The following is a 17,664-nucleotide window of genomic DNA, read 5'->3' as shown; positions in this document are numbered from 1 at the left end:
GATCAGCCTCGTCCATGCTACCTAGGACAGTCTGTGGAGGCAGATGTTGGGGAAAGATTCCTGGGTGTTCATCAGGGCATGGCCCAGTCACTATGTGGAAATGTCTTCAAGAAAGAATTCAAAGTCTAGTTCTCTGCCAGTAACCAGCATGGGCCTTAATTAATCCATTAATTAATTAATGGATTAATTAATTAATTAATTAATTAATCCATTGGCTTAAAGGCATTCATATAATAAGAAGGTTGGAGGACACAATTTCTTGGATTCCTCTGGCTCAGACCTTCGTTTTATTCTCTCCCCACCAACTTAAACAGGTGTGTGTGCTCTTCATAATTTAACATATACATATGGCCAGTTTTTACCCATTCTGCTCTAACAATGGGACATTTAGTTTAAATCATTTCAAAATTTGAAACTTTTTTTCTTTTTAAAAAATCTTTCAACAGGAAGATCTGTTGATTGCCCTGCACTCAAAGGTAAAAGACTAAAAGTTTAAAAGAACAAATGGATCGTTGGCTCTTGGGAGAGTGAGCTGAATGTGAGGACAAGTTTTAACAGGTATGTTACAGTCACTTACAGCTGCACAGGACCCGCACAACCTACACCCTCAGCCCTCGTGGTCTCTCCTGTTACGTTTGCAAAAGGTGATATTAAGTTTCTGCTCCAGAAGCCCAGGTCCAATGTCGTATTTCAAGGGTCTGGTTCTTGTGCCAGCTCTCTGGCACAACTTCTCTTCAATTTCAGGAAGAGTAGAAAGGACAGCAACCAAAGCAGGCCATGTCGTTGCTTTAGAAAGAAACAGCTACAGAGCTAACTTGCAGCGGAAATCTTCGGTTCCATTCAGAATGTGCAAAAGTTGAAAAAAAAAAAAATGTTGCTGTATCATGTGTGAATGCCACTGACCTAGAGTCATTTCTTATATTGTGTGAAGGGAAGTCAGTGTACGGTCGCAGCTTGGACATCCTGAAGAAACAGACCAACTCTATCTGGTATAAACGAAGTCCCGTGTCTTGGCAGTAAAACCAGAGCTCAGGAGCTTGGGGGTATTGCAGACAGTGCCAGAGGGAAGCTTTGCTGCCTGCAGCCTGGCTCATGAAAGGCACTTGCTAGGCATCTCAGGTTATTCAGAATCTCATCATTTCCAGGGTTCACTCAGAACCCCGGTCTGCAGGCCTTAGCTCTTCAAGCTCCCAGGTGAGCTACACCTGCCCCAGGACCTCCACCCCTCTTACCTTCGACACCTGGTCCCCTGTCTGATTCCCGCCTTGAATGATGTCTCAGCTGACCTAGCTGCCACGGCCTTGGCCTGGGCTCTCTTGGGAAACACGTGAAATACATACAAGGCATCTTGTCCTCAGAGCACACCCGAGATCTCAACGGAGCCAAATCCCAGCGATGGACAAGTCCCTGGGGTGTTCAGGCCCAGCTGTGTTCTGACTTCCAGGAGTGATTAAAGAGGGGGCTGTGATGGAGCCCAGCGTGTGAGGAGACCTTGGATCATCAGGACAGGAGAAAGTGACCTGCAGTAACGTTGGCCTCTCCAGCCTCCTTTCCTGGAGATGATTAATGGAAGCTCTGGGAGTGACCTTCATCAGATGTGCTGTAATTACTTACTGAATATGACCCAGCTGCAGAAGACAAACGTTTATGCAACATTAAAAGCAGAGGCCCTGTGGCGTGAACAAGCAGATGGCCAGGCAACGACCTTGTGTGTCAGAATTTAATTACACTTCTGCTCAGAGAACTAGTCATTTTTAGGATGCTCCAATCAGTTCTGAAATTAATAATTATTTGGAGAATTCATGTATCATCATAGCTTGTAACTTTTCCAAGCCACACTGGGATTTGGGGGGGGGGGGATTGTTTGTTTCCCGGAAGTGGTAGTATCCAAGGAAAGAGGTACTCCACGCTTAAGTCCATTTTATAAAGAGCTTACGTTGAAAACAAAGATGGAATGGTCTGCATTGTTTATGGGGATATTTATACATTTGCAGATTCTTGCTTTCATGCTGCCTCAGCTCAACTAAGATGGGACTGCCCTTCTCAGCATTCCCAGCTCCCCACACGTGCCGGGCCCCAGAGCCGATGAGCGCAGGATCCGGAAGGGGAGGTGCAGCAGCTGCCCTGCTTTGCCTGCTCTCAAGGCTGCTGCTGAACCAAGGCCCGCCCGAGCTCACGGGGCAGCCGCTGGGCCCCGCTTCTTCCCTCTCCCACGGAGCTGCGCACGCCAGCCTGGGATGCAGAGAAGTTGAAGGACGGGCTCCAAGGGCACCGAGCCTTGAGAGGCCCTGGATCCACGGAGCGAGGCCTCTGCTGGGGTAAGTGAGCCGAGGTTAAGGGACGCTTGGAAGCTAGGTCCCCCTGGGCGTCAATCTAGTCACCGAGTCCTTGTTGAATGCCTATGGGGTGCACAGAATTCTTATGCTACCAAGGACATGAAAGATGATGAGAAGCCAGTTCCTCCCAACAAAGGAGTTTAACATTTCGGGGTAAGACACGTGCAGCGGTTCCCCAAAGGTATAAGGTTGTTCGAGATCGTAACCCCCAGTTCGGCGGTTCCGCGGGGTTTAGAGAAGAAATGGCGCTGTCTGCGGAGCCTGCGGCAGAGAACGGGACTAAGGGTCGATTTGCGCAAGAGACGAGGAGGAAGTAAGGGCTCTGCTCTGGAGAGAACAACCGTACTGGCTGAAGTGCAGACTTCCAGAAGGCTGGGTAATAAGCACAGGTGCACAAACAAATCAATCAATTGAAAGAAATATAAGGGGGAACAAAAGAGGGGAAGACGGGCTGTCAACAGATTTTGTTCTTTTTGTTTGTTTGTTTTTTTAAAAAACAGCACAGATGAAGAGCCTGTTAAATTCTCGAACACACTATCGGGTTTTCAAACTTTCTTCTCCCCCAAGAAAGGCAAATACAAAATCCAACCTAATGAGTAAAACAGTCTACGGCAGAGCTTTTCAGGCTGCTCCGCTACTTTGGGATTCTTGTCCAGAGCCCCTGTCCCCAGTCAATCACCCTCACCTAGGACCCGTGAGTCATGACCTCTGACCTCTGCTCCAGAGGCACAGCTTTTTCACAGCCTTCTTTATTTCAACAGGCCACTTGCCTCTTGTGACCATTTAGATAGGAAATTTCCAGGGGGAGAGGTGAGGTCACTTTAATATTGAACAGGTTTGCTTAAGGCTCATAAGTATCATTTACTATTAACCTAATTACACTCGTCTGTAGAAATGCTGTGAAATTTAAGCAGAGACATAAAAAAGTAACCTAAGAGGACAGAAGTACTATGTCACTAAACAGCTTTAAACATATATATATATACACACACACACAGCCAGTTAAATCTTTAGTAGAGGCTCTTCAACACGTGTTTGGAAAAAGCCCCAATAACAGAGTAAACAGGAAAAAAGTACTTCACTGTCCTGAGAAAGGAACAGAACTGTTCTGCTCTGCTGTATGTTGCCAAGGATCACGTTTGCTGATGCTGCTAATCTTATCTGAACATATTAATAAAATCCCTCCATTCCCTTATTAAGAAATATCATCACCGACAGAGTGGTTGGCTAACATTTGCTTCTTAAGAAATATCATGCCCTCTGCCTCTTTTTCCAAGAAAGAAATAATGGCTGCTTCCTGGAATGTCTAGCTACCAAAATAATCTGTAAAGCCTCATAAGACATTGAGAATAAAGATGAAAGTCAGGGTGAAACGAGCAATTAAGATAAAAAGAAAAAAAAATCCACTTAGTTTAAAACAAGTTTCCTAAGGCTACCACGTTCACCACCACACATCATTTTGCAGATTATTTCCTTTCCATGTGTCAAGTGAAGAGGCTAGAGGAATTGGTCATTTCTAAGGTGTCTCCGTCTGGCTTTATTGAAAAATACTAGGCACTCTTTCATTATCTCATTTCATGACACATTTCTTGCTTGTGTGAACAGTGGAGAACACCAACTCTTCAGTTAGCTAATGGGGAAACACACACGAGGAGGTGACGGAGAAGCAAGGGATTGACTGCCATCATGTTTTCTTCTCGACTCCACCCTAAAGACCATCCCCAGCTGCCACCAAGTGGATTCCATGATAATGTATTGATTCTACTCGTGAGGTGACCAGTGCCTCTACTGGTAACTAGTGTCCCTTCAGTGTGTCCATTCTCAGGGCTGATGTCCTAATGCTCTGCCTAAAACTGTCTGAGACTGTAGCCAACGCTTGCCAACAATGTGATTTCGCTCAACAACAAGTAAACACCGTGCTGCTTCTGACGGGGATAAAAGTCAGTGTCAATAATGTGCAGATGTAAAGCAGACCCAATTCACTCCAGGTTTTACCAATGGACTCATACTTCACGCACCAACCAGAGCACTGATCTAAGACAGCCCTTTCGCAATGTTATTTTTAAATTGTACAATTTTTAAAAATGGTTAACTTGCTTTGAACTTTAAATTCATCCACTTACTCATAAGGCCTTTTAAAAATTTGCTGCTATGGCTATTATTTTTCTAACTTTTGAAACCTGAACTCACAAAGAAAGAACCACAGTGAGGAAAATCCCTCTGGGGCAAAAGTGGGTCCCTGCAGGGGTCCTTCCAGCACTTCCCAAACCTGAATGAACCCTCCTGTCTCAGCTCAGACAGGCTGCATGGCTTAAACAACAGAAAGTTATTTTCTCTTAGCTCTGGAGGCTGAAAGTCCAAGGTCAAGGTGCCAGCAGGGGCTCATGTCTGGTGAGAACTCTGAGTTGCAGACAGCTTCTTTCTCGCTGTTCTCACATGGCCTTTCCTCGGGGCCTGTGCACACAGAGAGTGAGAGAGAGCGGTACAGAGAGCGAGCGAGAGCTATAGAGAGAACAAGTGAGTGAGACAGCAAGAGGGAAATAGCGAGAGAGTGCTCTCGTCTCTTCTTCTAAGTAAGGACACTAATCTCATTGGATCAGGGCTCCACCCTTATGACCTCATTTAAACTTAATCACCCCCATCAAGGCCCTTTTTCCAAATACAGTCACATTGAAGGCTGGGGCTTCAAAATACGCAGAGACACTGAAAGGTCAAGTGTAGGAACTTCTGCATTCTGGTTGGGGGGAGGGAGCTTCCTGGGAGAGCCTGAGAGAGGAATTAAGTGGGAAGCTGTGTGCTACTGGCAGTCATCCAGTGCTGCTCACAAGGGAGAGGAACACTGGAGTGTGCTGGGGGACACGAGCCCACACAAAGGGGGGACAAAACAGTGAGTGAGGCCAAGCAGAGCCACCCTCGGAAACAGAGGCTACGTGTTCGGTAAGGAGGGGCTTTGAGAGCCAGGCCTCTGAGCCAGAGCTGAAAATAGTTAACAGCAGGGTTTTGATCAAGGGAGTACAATGATGTTTAAGGGACGTGCGTCCGGCTGTACCATTCCTGGCTTCTGCATGGCTTTGCATGTATTCTTTTGGATTTGACTTAAGCCCTAAACAGCTGTGAGCAAGAGTCTAGGGCAGGATCCCCGAGATCACAGCCAGGGGAGAAGAGTCCAGGGCAGTGACCTCCCAGAAAATGAAAGGGAAGCTGCCCTCAGGGAGATGCTGGGGGGGGCCAGGACCTCCCAGGGGGCCAGGGCAGCTCATCAATGCAACATTAAAAGTGCTCTGTGTGTGAGGTTTCCAGAAAGGACAAAGGGCAGAACTGCTGCTGGGCAAAGGAATCAGAGTAGAATCCCAGCACCCCGGCTCCAAGAGAGCCGGAGGTCCCCCTCCACTGCCCACCAACCAGGATGAAAATCTTGAGACATCAGAGCCTGTGTCATTCATGTGGTCCTTGAGCAGTGCCCTGGACCCAGATCCCACAGAGCTGGTCCTGCATCTGCGAGGCCATATTGCTTCAATTTCATGCTCCATCAGAGAAGTTGACTGCTGAGTTGGAAATATATGAGCCTAAGCCAGAAAATCACCCCACCACTTCTGATTATAGTAAGTTTCCTTTTAGAGGTCTGCTTGCATAAGGGCATCAGGAAAGGCTGAAGCATTTGGCACAAAATTGTGTATTGCTTTGCATTAGCGCATGACTTTTCCTTATGTGCTTCTTTTTGCTCTTCTTAAAAATAGATTTTAAGTTCTTTGATGACAGAGTTTTTTTTTTTATACCTACCCATATAGTAGTTCCACTAAAATAAACAAATAGATGAATGAAATGAAATGGGCAACCAGTAGAAACCCCTGGGTCTTATAACAAGGTTGATTTAACCTAATATATTTTCTCTCTGATACACACAGAAGAGTGATTCTCAAAGTATGGTCCAGACCTGGGACTTTACTAGAAATGCAAATTCTCAGGTCCCACCCCAGACCTACTTCATCAAAATCTGGGAGTGGGGCCCAGCTATCTGAGCCAGGAGTAAATGTTGTTTGGACCCTGGTCAGAGCTATCTTTAGACTCCTAGAGTCTAGGCTAGTCTGGACTTTAGCCACTGTAGAAACCCAGTGACACCGTACATCCTTTTCAGAATAACCTAAGAATGACACCAAAATGGGTCTTTGCAGTGGTTGTTTTGGCAGAGGTGGTATCTGGGGGAAAACAAAACTGAACAGAACATATTACTTGGCATCACCCTGGCATTCATCAGCACTTTCATAGTTACTGAGCATGAAAAGAAAGAAACCATGAAGCAAGCCCGTAACAGTGAGTGAATGTGAGTTTTAGAAAGTGTCTTAGGGCATCAGATCAGCTTTGCTATTGAGTTTAATCTAGCCAAGGCAGTATTATTGTAGCTGTCACCAATTTTACATTTTTTCCCTTGCCCTGGTGAAGCTGGAACCAATTGTTGTTATAAGGAGACTAAATAAAAGAGGTCCCGGATTTCCTGTTATTACAGGTCGATTTTCTGAGATGCTAGAATAATATCATATGTGTGTTTGGGTTTTTGGGGGTAACATAATTAAACCCACGTGAAATGGCACTGCACAGACTTCGCCATAGATTGTTTTGACAATGTTTCCAAGCGAATTGCTTCAAGGAAGAAAAATGACTATATAACAGCTTCCCTCCCGCTTCACATCCTCTATCACAATTTTATATCACACTGATGATTTTGGAAAAAAAAATCTGCTTTATGAGACGTGTCAAAATATGTAAATCAGTCAAGATAATTATATTGCTGGGGCAAGCTTGGTTGGATTAACTTCATTTACTTTCAAACTTCAGCAAATAGAGACAAGCAGGGTGACCCAGAGGTCTCATGACAGCCCTCAGATGGCAGGAAGCTAAAGCTGAAACCCAGGACAGTTTAAGAGAAATGAACTCTGACCCCTGAACATTCGTGCTTCATTCATGATGCAATGTCTTTAAGACACTGAAGACGACAGAGATGCATGTGGCCCTGAGACCGTTAATGTTTTGTGTCAACTTGGCCAGACCATGGTGAGCAGCTGTTTGGTCAAACACTAGTCTAGATGTAGCTGGAAAGTTATGTTTTAGATGTGCTTAACATTTAAATCAGTAGACTTTGTGTAAAAGAGATCACCCTTCCTAATGTGGGCAGGCCTCATGCAGTCATTCAAAGACCTTAAGAGCAAAGAGGGAGGTTTCCTGAGGGATCCTGCCTCCAGAAAGTAAAACCCAGAAAGCCTGCCTGAGTTTCCAGCCTTCAGACTCAAGACTGCACCACCAGTTCTCCCCTGAACCTCCTGCCTGCTGTCCCAGCCTTTCCAGCCTCTACAATGGCATGAATCAATTACTTAAACATCTCTCCCCCTCTAGACATAGATTCTACTGGTTCCGTTTATCTGGGAAACTGTAACACAGCCCCCAAACCTTAACTTTGGACCCATACACTTCATAAAATTTATGCTACTCTTTTGTTCTCCATTTAGTTGACCTAATTTGGTCAAAACTGCAGAGAAAGAAAAAAAAAAAAAAAAAACCCAAGAAACTTCTTGGGACTTCCCTGGTGGCACAGTGGTTAAGAATCCACCTGCCCATGGAGGCTAAACAATACACTACTTAATAACCAAGAGATCACTGAAGAAATCAAAGAGGAAATCAAAAAATACCTAGAAACAAATGACAATGAAAACACGATTACCCAAAACCTATGGGATGCAGCAAAAGCAGTTATAAGAGGGAAGTTTATAGCAATACAATCCTACCTCAAGAAACAAGAAACATCTCAAATAAACAATCTAACCTTACACCTAAAGCAATTAGAGAAAGAATTTAAAAACCCAAAGATAGCAGAAAGAAAGAAATCATAAAGATCAGATCAGAAATAAACGAAAAAGAAATGAAGGAAACAATAGCGAAGATCAATAAAACTAAAAGCTGGTTCTTTGAGAAGATAAACAAAATTGATATGAATGGATAAAGAAAACGTGGCACATATATAAAATGGAATATTACTCAGCCATAAAAAGAAATGAAATAGAGTTATTTGTAGTGAGGTGGATGGACCTAGAGTCTGTCATACAGAGAGAAGTCAGTCAGAAAGAGAAAAACAAACACCATATGCTAACACATATGTATGGAACCTAAGAAAAAAAAATGGTTATGAAGAACGTAGGGGCAGTACAGGAATAAAGACGCAGACATAGAGAATAGACTTGAGGACACAGGGAGGGGGAAGGGTAAGTTGGGAGGAAGGGAGAGAGTAGCATGGACATATATACACTACCAAATGTAAAATAGATAGCTAGTGGGAAGCAGCCAATTAGCACAGGGAGATTAGCTCGCTACTTTGTAACTACCTAGAGGGATGGGATAGGGAGGGTGGGAGGGAGACGCAAGAGGGAGGAGAAATGGGGATATATGTATACATATAGCTGATTCACTTTGTTATACAGCAGAAACTACCACACCATTGTAAAGCAATTATACTCCAATAAACATATTAAAAATAAATAAATAAAACCAGTTTGTAATCCAAAAAAAAAAAAAAAAAGAATCCATCTGCCAATGCAGGGAACACAGGTTCGAGCCCTGGCCCAGGAGGATCCCACATGCTGCAGAGCAACTAAGCCCGTGCACCACAACTACTGAGCCTGCACTCTAGAGCCCGAGCCACAACTACTGAGCCCACATGCCACAACTGCTGAAGCCCAAGGGCCTACAGCCTGTCTTCTGCAACGAGAGAAGCCACCGCAATGAGAAGCCTGCGCACCGCAATGAAGAATAGCCCCTGCTCACAACCAGAGAAAGCCCGCGCCCAGCAACAAAGACCTAACGCAGCCATACATACATACGTACATAAATAAATAAATAAGAGTTAATATAAATCCAAGTGCCACAACTTCCTAGGTAGAAAATGAAGTTATTGATGTATTATGGTTCCTACAAATTAGAGTAACTGCCATAAAAATCTGAAATTCTAGAGAACTTCATTTATGCTCCCATTATTTACTATGTAATGTAATTCATTTATTTCCGTTCCTCAATCCATTGTGAACATCCTGAGGACAGGAACTGTCTGAATTTTTAAGTCTTCACACAACGGGAATTAAATATATATATTTTTGCTAAACAAATGGTCAAAATCTTCAGATTAAATATCATTCTCATACTCTTCTGCTCCTTCACAGATCCCCCCTTCATGGTGGGACATACTCTATCTGTACCTGGCCAAATGGAACAGCAGCTGGCATTAAAAAGACCACACAGGTGCCAGTAACTCCTGAATTACCTCAGAGTTGAGTCATCGCTGGTTCATACCAATGTGGCCCATGTGATCTAATTATAGTAACATTACATGGCATTTTCTGAGAATCTAGATTAGACCACAGTGTTTTTGAGACTGACTCCAGGTGTGATACTTTCAAATAATTTATAGTATGGTGATTTGGCTGCATTCTCTTTAACACTTCTAGATCTTTAGTTGAAATAGACTGATGACCTAAAATTAAAGCTCACAGTCATACGATAAAATATTTCCTTAATAAGTCACTTACAAGGCAACGAATTGCTAACGCTGTGCCTTAGAGAAAGAGAATTTAGGTTTAAAACACTGTAACAGAAATTCTACTGCCCAAAAAAGTCTTGTTAAAAATTGAGTCAAAACCATGCACAAATTTCAGCAACTTCCTTGCTCAGTGTTTCAGTTTAGCTCTACACATAGATTCCAAAAAAAATGTACCTTTAAACTTCTATGCTTTTTTAATTTTTTTGTTCAAAACATTTTATTTTTAACATCTTTGAGTATAACTGCTTTACAGTGCTGTTAGTTTCTGATGTATAACAAAGTGAATCAGCTATATGCATACACATATCCCCATATCCCCTCCCTCTTGCGCCTCCCCTCCAACCTTCCCTATACCACCCCTCTAGGTGGTCACAAAGCACCGAGCTGATCTCCCTGTGCTGTATGGCTGCTTCCCACTAGCTATCTATTTTACATTTGGTAGTGTATATATGTCCAGGGCACACTCTCACTTTGAACCAGCTTACCCTTCCCCCTCTCCGTGTCCTCAAATCTATTCTGTACGTCTGCGTCTTTATTCCTGTCCTGCCCCTAGGTTCTTCAGAACCATTTTTTTTTTTTTTTTTTTTTTTTGTGGTATGTGGGCCTCTCACTGTTGTGGCCTCTCCCGTTGCGGAGCACAGGCTCCAGACGCACAGGCTCAGCGGCCATGGCTCACGGGCCCAGCCGCTGCGCGGCATGTGGGATCTTCCCGGACCGGGGCACGAACCCATGTCCCCTGCATCAGCAGGTGGATTCTCAACCACTGCGCCACCAGGGAAGCCCAGAACCATATTTTTTTAAGATCCCACATATATGTGTTAACATATTTGTTTTTCTCTTTCTGACTTCACTCTGTATGACAGACTCTAGGTCCATCCACCTCACTACAAATAACTCAATTTCTTTTTATGGCTGTGTAACATTCCATTGTATATAAGTGCCGCGTCTTCTTTATCCATTCCTCTGTCCAGGGACACTTAGGTCGCTTCCATGTCCTGGTTATTGTAAATAGTGCTACAATGAACATTGTGGTACATGACTTAAAAAAAATTTTTTTTTATAAAGCAGGTTCTTACTAGTCATCAACCTTATACACGTCAGTGTATACATGTCAATCCCAATCACCCAATTCATCACACCACCACCACCACCACCCCCACCGCCACTTTCCCCCCTTGGTGTCCATACGTTTGTTCTCTATATCTGTGTCTCAATTTCTGCCCTGCAAACTAGTTCATCTGTACCATTTTTCTAGGTTCCACATATACGCTTTAATATACGATATTTGGGGCTTCCCTGGTGGCGCAGTGGTTGAGAATCCGCCTGCCGATGCAAGAGACATGGGTTCGTGCCCTGGTCCGGGAAGATCCCACATGCCGCGGAGCAACTAAGCCCGTGAGCCATGGCCGCTAGGCCTGTGAGTTCGGAGCCTGTGCTCCGCAATGGGAGAGGCCACAACAGTGAGAGGCCCGCATACCGCAAAAAAAAAAAAAAAAAAAAAATGATATTTGTTTTTCTCTTTCTGACTTACTTCACTCTGTGTGACAGTCTCTAGATCCATCCACATCTCTACAAATAACCCAATTTTGTTCCTTTTTATGGCTGAGTAATAGTCCATTGTATATATGTACCACATCTTTACCCATTCGTCTGTCACTGGGCATTTAGTTTGCTTCCATGAGCTGGCTATTGTAAATAGTGCTGCAATGAACATTGGGGTGCACGTGTCTTTTTGAATTATGGTTTTCTCTGGGTATAGGCCAAGTAGTGGGATTGCTGGGTTCTATGGTAGTTTTATTTTTAGTTTTTTAAAGAACCTCCATACTGTTTCTCCATAGTGGCTGTATCACTTTACATTCACACCAACAGTACAAGAGGGTTCCCTTTCTCCACACCCTCTTCAGCACTTGTTGTAGATTTTCTGATGATGTCCATTCTAACTGGTGTGAGGTGATACCTCATTGCAGTTTTGATTTGCATTCCTCTAATAATTAGGGATATTGAGCAGCTTTTCATGTCCTTCTTGGCCATCCATATGTCTTCTTTGGAGAAATGTCTATTTAGGTCTTCTGCCCATTTCTGGATTGGGTTGTTTGTTTTTTTAACTTTTGAGCTGCATGAGCTGTTTATATATTTTGGAGATTAATCCTTTGTCTGTTGATTCGTTTGCAAATATTTTCCCCCATTCTGAGGGTTGTCTTTTCATCTTGTTTATGGGTTTCCTTTGTTGTGCAAAAGCTTTGAAGTTTCATTAGGTCCCATTTGTTTATTTTTGTTTTTATTTCCACTACTCTAGGAGGTGGATCAAAAAAGACCTTGCTGTGATTTATGTCAAAGAGTGTTCTTCCTATGTTTTCCTCTAAGACTTTTATAGTGTCCAGTCTTACATTTAGGTCTCTAATCCATTTTGACTTTATTTTTGTGTATGGTGTTAGGGAGTGTTCTAATTTCATTCTTTTACATGTAGCTGTTCAGTTTTCCCAGAACCACTTATTGAAGAGACTGTCTTTTCTCTATTGTATATCCTTGCCTCCTTTGTCATAGATTAGTTGACCATAAGTGCATGGGTTTATCTCTGGGCTTTCTATCTTGTTCTATTGATCTATGTTTCTGTTTTTGTGCCAGTACCATATTGTCTTGATTACTGTAGCTTTGTAGTATAGTCTGAAGTCAGGGAGTCTGATTCCTCCAGCTCCGTTTTTTTCGCTCAAGAGTGTTTTGGATATTCAGGGTCTTTTGTGTCTCCATACAAATTTTCAGATTTTTTTGTTCTAGTTCTGTAAAAAATGCCATTGGTAATTTCACAGGGAATGCACTGAATCTGTAGATTGCTTTGGGTAGTATAGTCATTTTCACAATATTGATTCTTCAAATCCAAGAACATGGTATATCTCTCCACCTGTTGGTATCATCTTTCTTTCATCAGTATCTTACAGTTTTCTGCATACAGGTCTTTTGTCTCCCTACGTAAGTTTATTCCTAGGTATTTTATTCTTTTTTGTTGCAATGGTAAATAGGAGTGTTTCCTTAATTTCTCTTTCAGATTCCCCATTAGTGTATAAGAATACAAGAGATTTCTGCACATTAATTTTGTATCCTGAAACTTTACCAAATTCATTGATTAGCTCTAGTAGTTTCCTGGTGGCATCTTTAGGATTCTCTGTGTATAGTATCATGTCATCTGCAAACAGTGACAGTTTTACTTCTTTTTGTTCAATTTGTAACTTTTATTTCTTTTTCTTCTCTGAACGCTGTGGCTAGGACTTCCAAAACTACGTTGAATAATACTGGTGAGAGTAGATATCCTTGTATTGTTCCTGATATTAGAGGAAATGCTTTCAGTTTTTCACCATTGAGAATGAAGTTTGCTGTGGGTTTGTTGTATATGACCTTTATTATGTTGAGGTAGGTACCCTCTATACCCACTTTCTGAAGAGTTTTTTTAATCATAAATGGGTGTTGAATTTTGTCAAAAGCTTTTTCTGCATCCATTGAGCTGATCATATGGTTTTTCTTCTTCAATTTGTTTATATGGTGTATCACATTGATTGATTTGCATATATTGAAGAATCCTTGCATCCCTGGGATAAATCCCACTTGATCGTGGTGTATGATCCTTTTAATGTGTTGTTGGATTCTGTTTGCTAGTATTTTTTTGAGGATTTTTGCATCGATATTCATCAGTGATATTGGTCTGTAATTTTCTTTTTTTGTAGTATCTTTGTCTGGTTTTGGTATCAAGGTGATGGTGGTCTCATAGAATGAGTTTGGGAGTGTTCCTTCCTCTGCAATTTTTTGGAAGAGTTTGAGAAGGATGGGTGCTAGCTCTTCTCTAACTGTTTGATACAATTCACCTGTGAAGCCGTCTGTCCTGCACTTTTGTTTGTTGGAAGATTTTTAATCACAGTTTCAATCTCATTACTTGTGATTTGTCTGTTCACATTTTCTATTTCTTCCTGGTTCAGTCTTGGAAGGTTATACCTTTCTAAGAATTTGTCCATTTCTTCAAGGTTGTCCATTTTATTGGCAAAGAGTTGCTTGTAGCAGTCTCCTCAGGATGCTTTGTATTTCTGCACTGTCTGTTGTAACTTCTCCTTTTTCATTTCTAATTTTATTGATTTGAGTCCTCTCCCTCTTTTTCTTGATCAGTCTGGCTAATGGTTTATCAATTTCGTTTATCTTCTCAAAGCACCAGCTTTTAGTTTTAGTGATCTTTGCTATTGTTTTCTTTGTTTCTATTTCATTTATTTCTGCTCTGATATTTATGATTTCTTTCCTTCTGCTAACTTTGGGTTTTGTTTTTCTTTCTCTGTTTCCTTCAGGTGTAAGGTTAGATTGTTTACTTGATATTTTTTCTTGTTTCTTGAGGTAGGCTTGTATAGCTACAAACTTCCCTCTTAGAACTGCTTTTGCTGCATCCCATAGGTTTTGGATTGTCATGTTCTCACTGTCATTTGTCTCTCAGTATTTTCTGATTTCCTTCTTTGATTTCTTCTGTGATCTCTTGGTTATTGAGTAATGTATTCTTTAGCCTCCATGTATTTGTGTTTTTTATGTTTTATTCGCTGTAATTCATTTCTAATCTCATAGCATTTTGGTCAGAAAAGATGCTTGATATGATTTCAACTTTCTTAAAATTACTGAGGCTTGACTTGGGACCCAAGATGTGACCTATCCTGGAGAATGTTCCATGCACGCTTAAAAAGAAAATGTTATGTTTGGGGATGGAATGTCCTATAAATATCAATTAAACCTATCTGGTCTATTGTGTCATTTAAAGCTTCTGTTTCCTTATTTATTTTAATTTTGGATGATCTGTCCATTGGTTTAAGTGAGGTGTTAAAATCCCCCACTGCTATTGTGTTACTATTTCCTTTTTCATAGCTGTTAGCAGTTGCCTTCTGTATTGAGGTACTCCTATGTTGGGTGCATATATATTTATAATTGTTATATCTTCTTCTTGGATTGATCCCTTGATCATTATGTATCGTCCTTCACTTGTCTCTTGTAACGTCCTTTATTTTAAAGTCTATTTTGTCTGATATGAGTATTGTTACTCCAGCTTTCTTTTGATCTCCATTTGCAGGGAATATCTTTTTCCATTCCCTCACTTTCAGTCTGTATGTGTCCCTAGGTCTGAAGTGGGTCCCTTGTAGACAGCATATATATAGATCTTGTTTTTGTATCCATTCAGCAAGGATGTGTCTTTTGGTTGGAGCTTTTAATCCATTCACGTTTAAGGTAATTATCAATATGTATGTGCATATAACAATTTTCTTAATTGTTTTGGGTTTGGGTTTGTTTTTTTTTTTTTTTGCTGTACACGGGCCTCTCACTGTTGTGGCCTCTCCCGTTGCAGAGCACAGGCTCCAGATGTGCAGGCTCAGCGGCCATGGCTCACGGGCCTAGCCACTCCGCGGCATGTGGGATCTTCCTGGACCAGGGCACGAACCCGTGCCCCCTGCATCGGCAGGCGGACTCTCAACCACTGCGCCACCAGGGAAGCCCTTGGGTTTGTTTCTGTAGGTCCTTTTCTTCTCTTGTGTTTCCCACTTAGAGAAGTTCCATTAGCATTTGTTGTAGAGCTGGTTTGGTGGTGCTCATTTCTCTTAGCTTTTGCTTGTCTGTAAAGCTTTTGATTTCTCCATTGAATCTGAATAAGATCCTTGCCGGGTAATCTTGGTTGTAGGTTCTTCCCTTTCATCACTTTATGTATATCTTGCCACTCTCTTCTGGCTTGTCAAGTTTCTGCTGAGACATCAGCTGTTAACCTTATGGGAGTTCCCTTGTATGTTATTTGTCATTTTTCCCTTGCTGCTTTCAATAATTTTTCTTTGTTTTTAATTTTTGCCAATTTGATTACTGTGTGTCTTGGTGTGTTTCTCCTTGGGTTTATCCTGTATGGTACTCTCTGCACTTCCTGGACTTGGGTGGCTATTTCCTTTCCTATGTTAGCAAAGTTTTTGACTATAAACTCATAAAATATTTTTCAGGTCCTTTCTCTCTCTCTTCTCCTTCTGGGACTCCTGTAATGCGAATGTTGTTGCATTTAATGTTGTCCCAGAGGTCTCTTAGGCTGTCTTCATTTATTGTCATTCTTTTTTCTTTATTCTATTCTGCAGCAGTGAATTCCACCATTCTGCCTTCCAGGTCACTTATTCGCTCTTCTGCCTCAGTTATTCTGCTATTGATTTCTTCTAGTGTAGTTTTCATTTCAGTTATTCCATTGTTCATCTCTGTTTTTTAATTCTTCTAGGTCTTTGTTAAATATTTCTTGCATCTTCTTGATCTTTGCCTCCATTCTTTTTCTGAGGTCCTGGATCATCTTCACTATCATTATTCTGAATTCTTTTCCTGGAAGGTTACCTATCTCCGTTTCATTTAGTTTTTCTGGGGTTTTATCTTGTTCCTTTTTCTGGTACATAGCCCTCTGCCTTTTCATCTTGTCTATCTTTCTGTGAATGTGGTTTTTGTTCCACAGGCTGCAGGATTGTAGTTCTTCTTGCTTCTGCTGTCTGCCCTCTGGTGGACGAGGCTATCTAAGAGGCTTGTGCTAGTTTCCTGATGGGAGGGACTGGTGGTGGGTAGAGCTGACTGCTGCTCTGGTGGGCAGATCTCAGTAAAACTTTATTCCACTTGTCTGCTCATGGCTGGGGCTGGGTTCCCTCCCTGTTGGTTGTTTGGCCTGAGGCAACCCAACACTGGAGCCTACCTGGGCTCTTTGGTGGGGCTAATGGCAGACTCTGGGAGGGCTCATGCCAAGGAGTACTTCCCAGAACTTCTGCTGCCAGTGTCCTTGTCCTCACGGTGAGCCACAGCCACCCCCCGCCTCTGCAGGAGACCCTCCAATACCAGCAGGTAGGTCTGGTTCAGTCTCCCCTGGGGTCACTACTCCTTCCCCCTGGGTCCCGATGCACACACTACTTTGTGTGTGCCCTCCAAGGGTGGAGTCTGTTTCCCCCAGTCCTGCTGAAGTTCTGTAATCAAATCCCACTAGCCTTCAAAGTCTGATTCTCTAAGAATTCCTTCTCCCGTTTCTGGACCTCCAGGTTGGGAAGCCTCACAGGGGGCTCAGAACCTTCACTCCCAGTGGGTGGACTTCTGTGGTGTAAGTGTTCTGCAGTCTGAGTCACCCACACAGCAGTTAAGGGATTTGATGTTACTGTGATTGCACCCCTCCTACCATCTCATCGTGGCTTCTCCTTTGTCTTTGGATGTGGGTTATCTTTTTTGGTGAGTTCCAGTGTCCTCCTGTCGATGACTGTCCAGCAGCTAGCTGTGATTCTGGTGTTCTCACAACAGGGAGTGAGAGCACGTCGTTCTACTCTGCCATCTTGGTTCCAATCCTACATGACTTTTTTTGAATTATGGTTTTCTCAGGGTTTATGTCCAGTTGTGGGATTGCTGGTTCATACGGTAGTTCTATTTTTAGTTTTTTAAGTCTGCTTTATGTAGCTTTCAATGAAATAAGATTATACTGCAGCCTGGCAAGATGTTTAACTTTAGTACATGGTCCTGTGGCATCAATGTGTTTGCCCAATTGTAAGTGAGGAGAGACCATTCAGCTTATACCTCTAGGTAGTTGACCCTGTTTGCGGTCAAAAAGCAGCAATTGATTCACTGTCATAGGTTGCACTGTGACCCTCCCAAAATTCATATGCTGAAGCCCTAACCTCAGAATGCGACCTTATTTACAAATAATATTTGGAGATGTATTTAGTTAAGATGAGGTCATACTAGAGTAGAGTG

General features: G+C 42.4%; 1 protein-coding gene across 10 annotated transcripts in view; it reads right to left on the bottom strand.

The window, feature by feature from the left end:
• CCBE1 (collagen and calcium binding EGF domains 1) overlaps positions 1-17,664 on the bottom strand; it is a 232,634-nt gene that overhangs the window by 116,751 nt on the left and 98,219 nt on the right. The gene's annotated exons all lie outside the window — the stretch shown is intronic.

This window comes from Kogia breviceps, chromosome 15 (genome assembly GCF_026419965.1).
Source record: "Kogia breviceps isolate mKogBre1 chromosome 15, mKogBre1 haplotype 1, whole genome shotgun sequence".
In the NCBI taxonomy this organism is placed as follows: domain Eukaryota; kingdom Metazoa; phylum Chordata; class Mammalia; order Artiodactyla; family Physeteridae; genus Kogia; species Kogia breviceps.
This window is presented reverse-complemented; position numbering and strand designations above follow the sequence as displayed.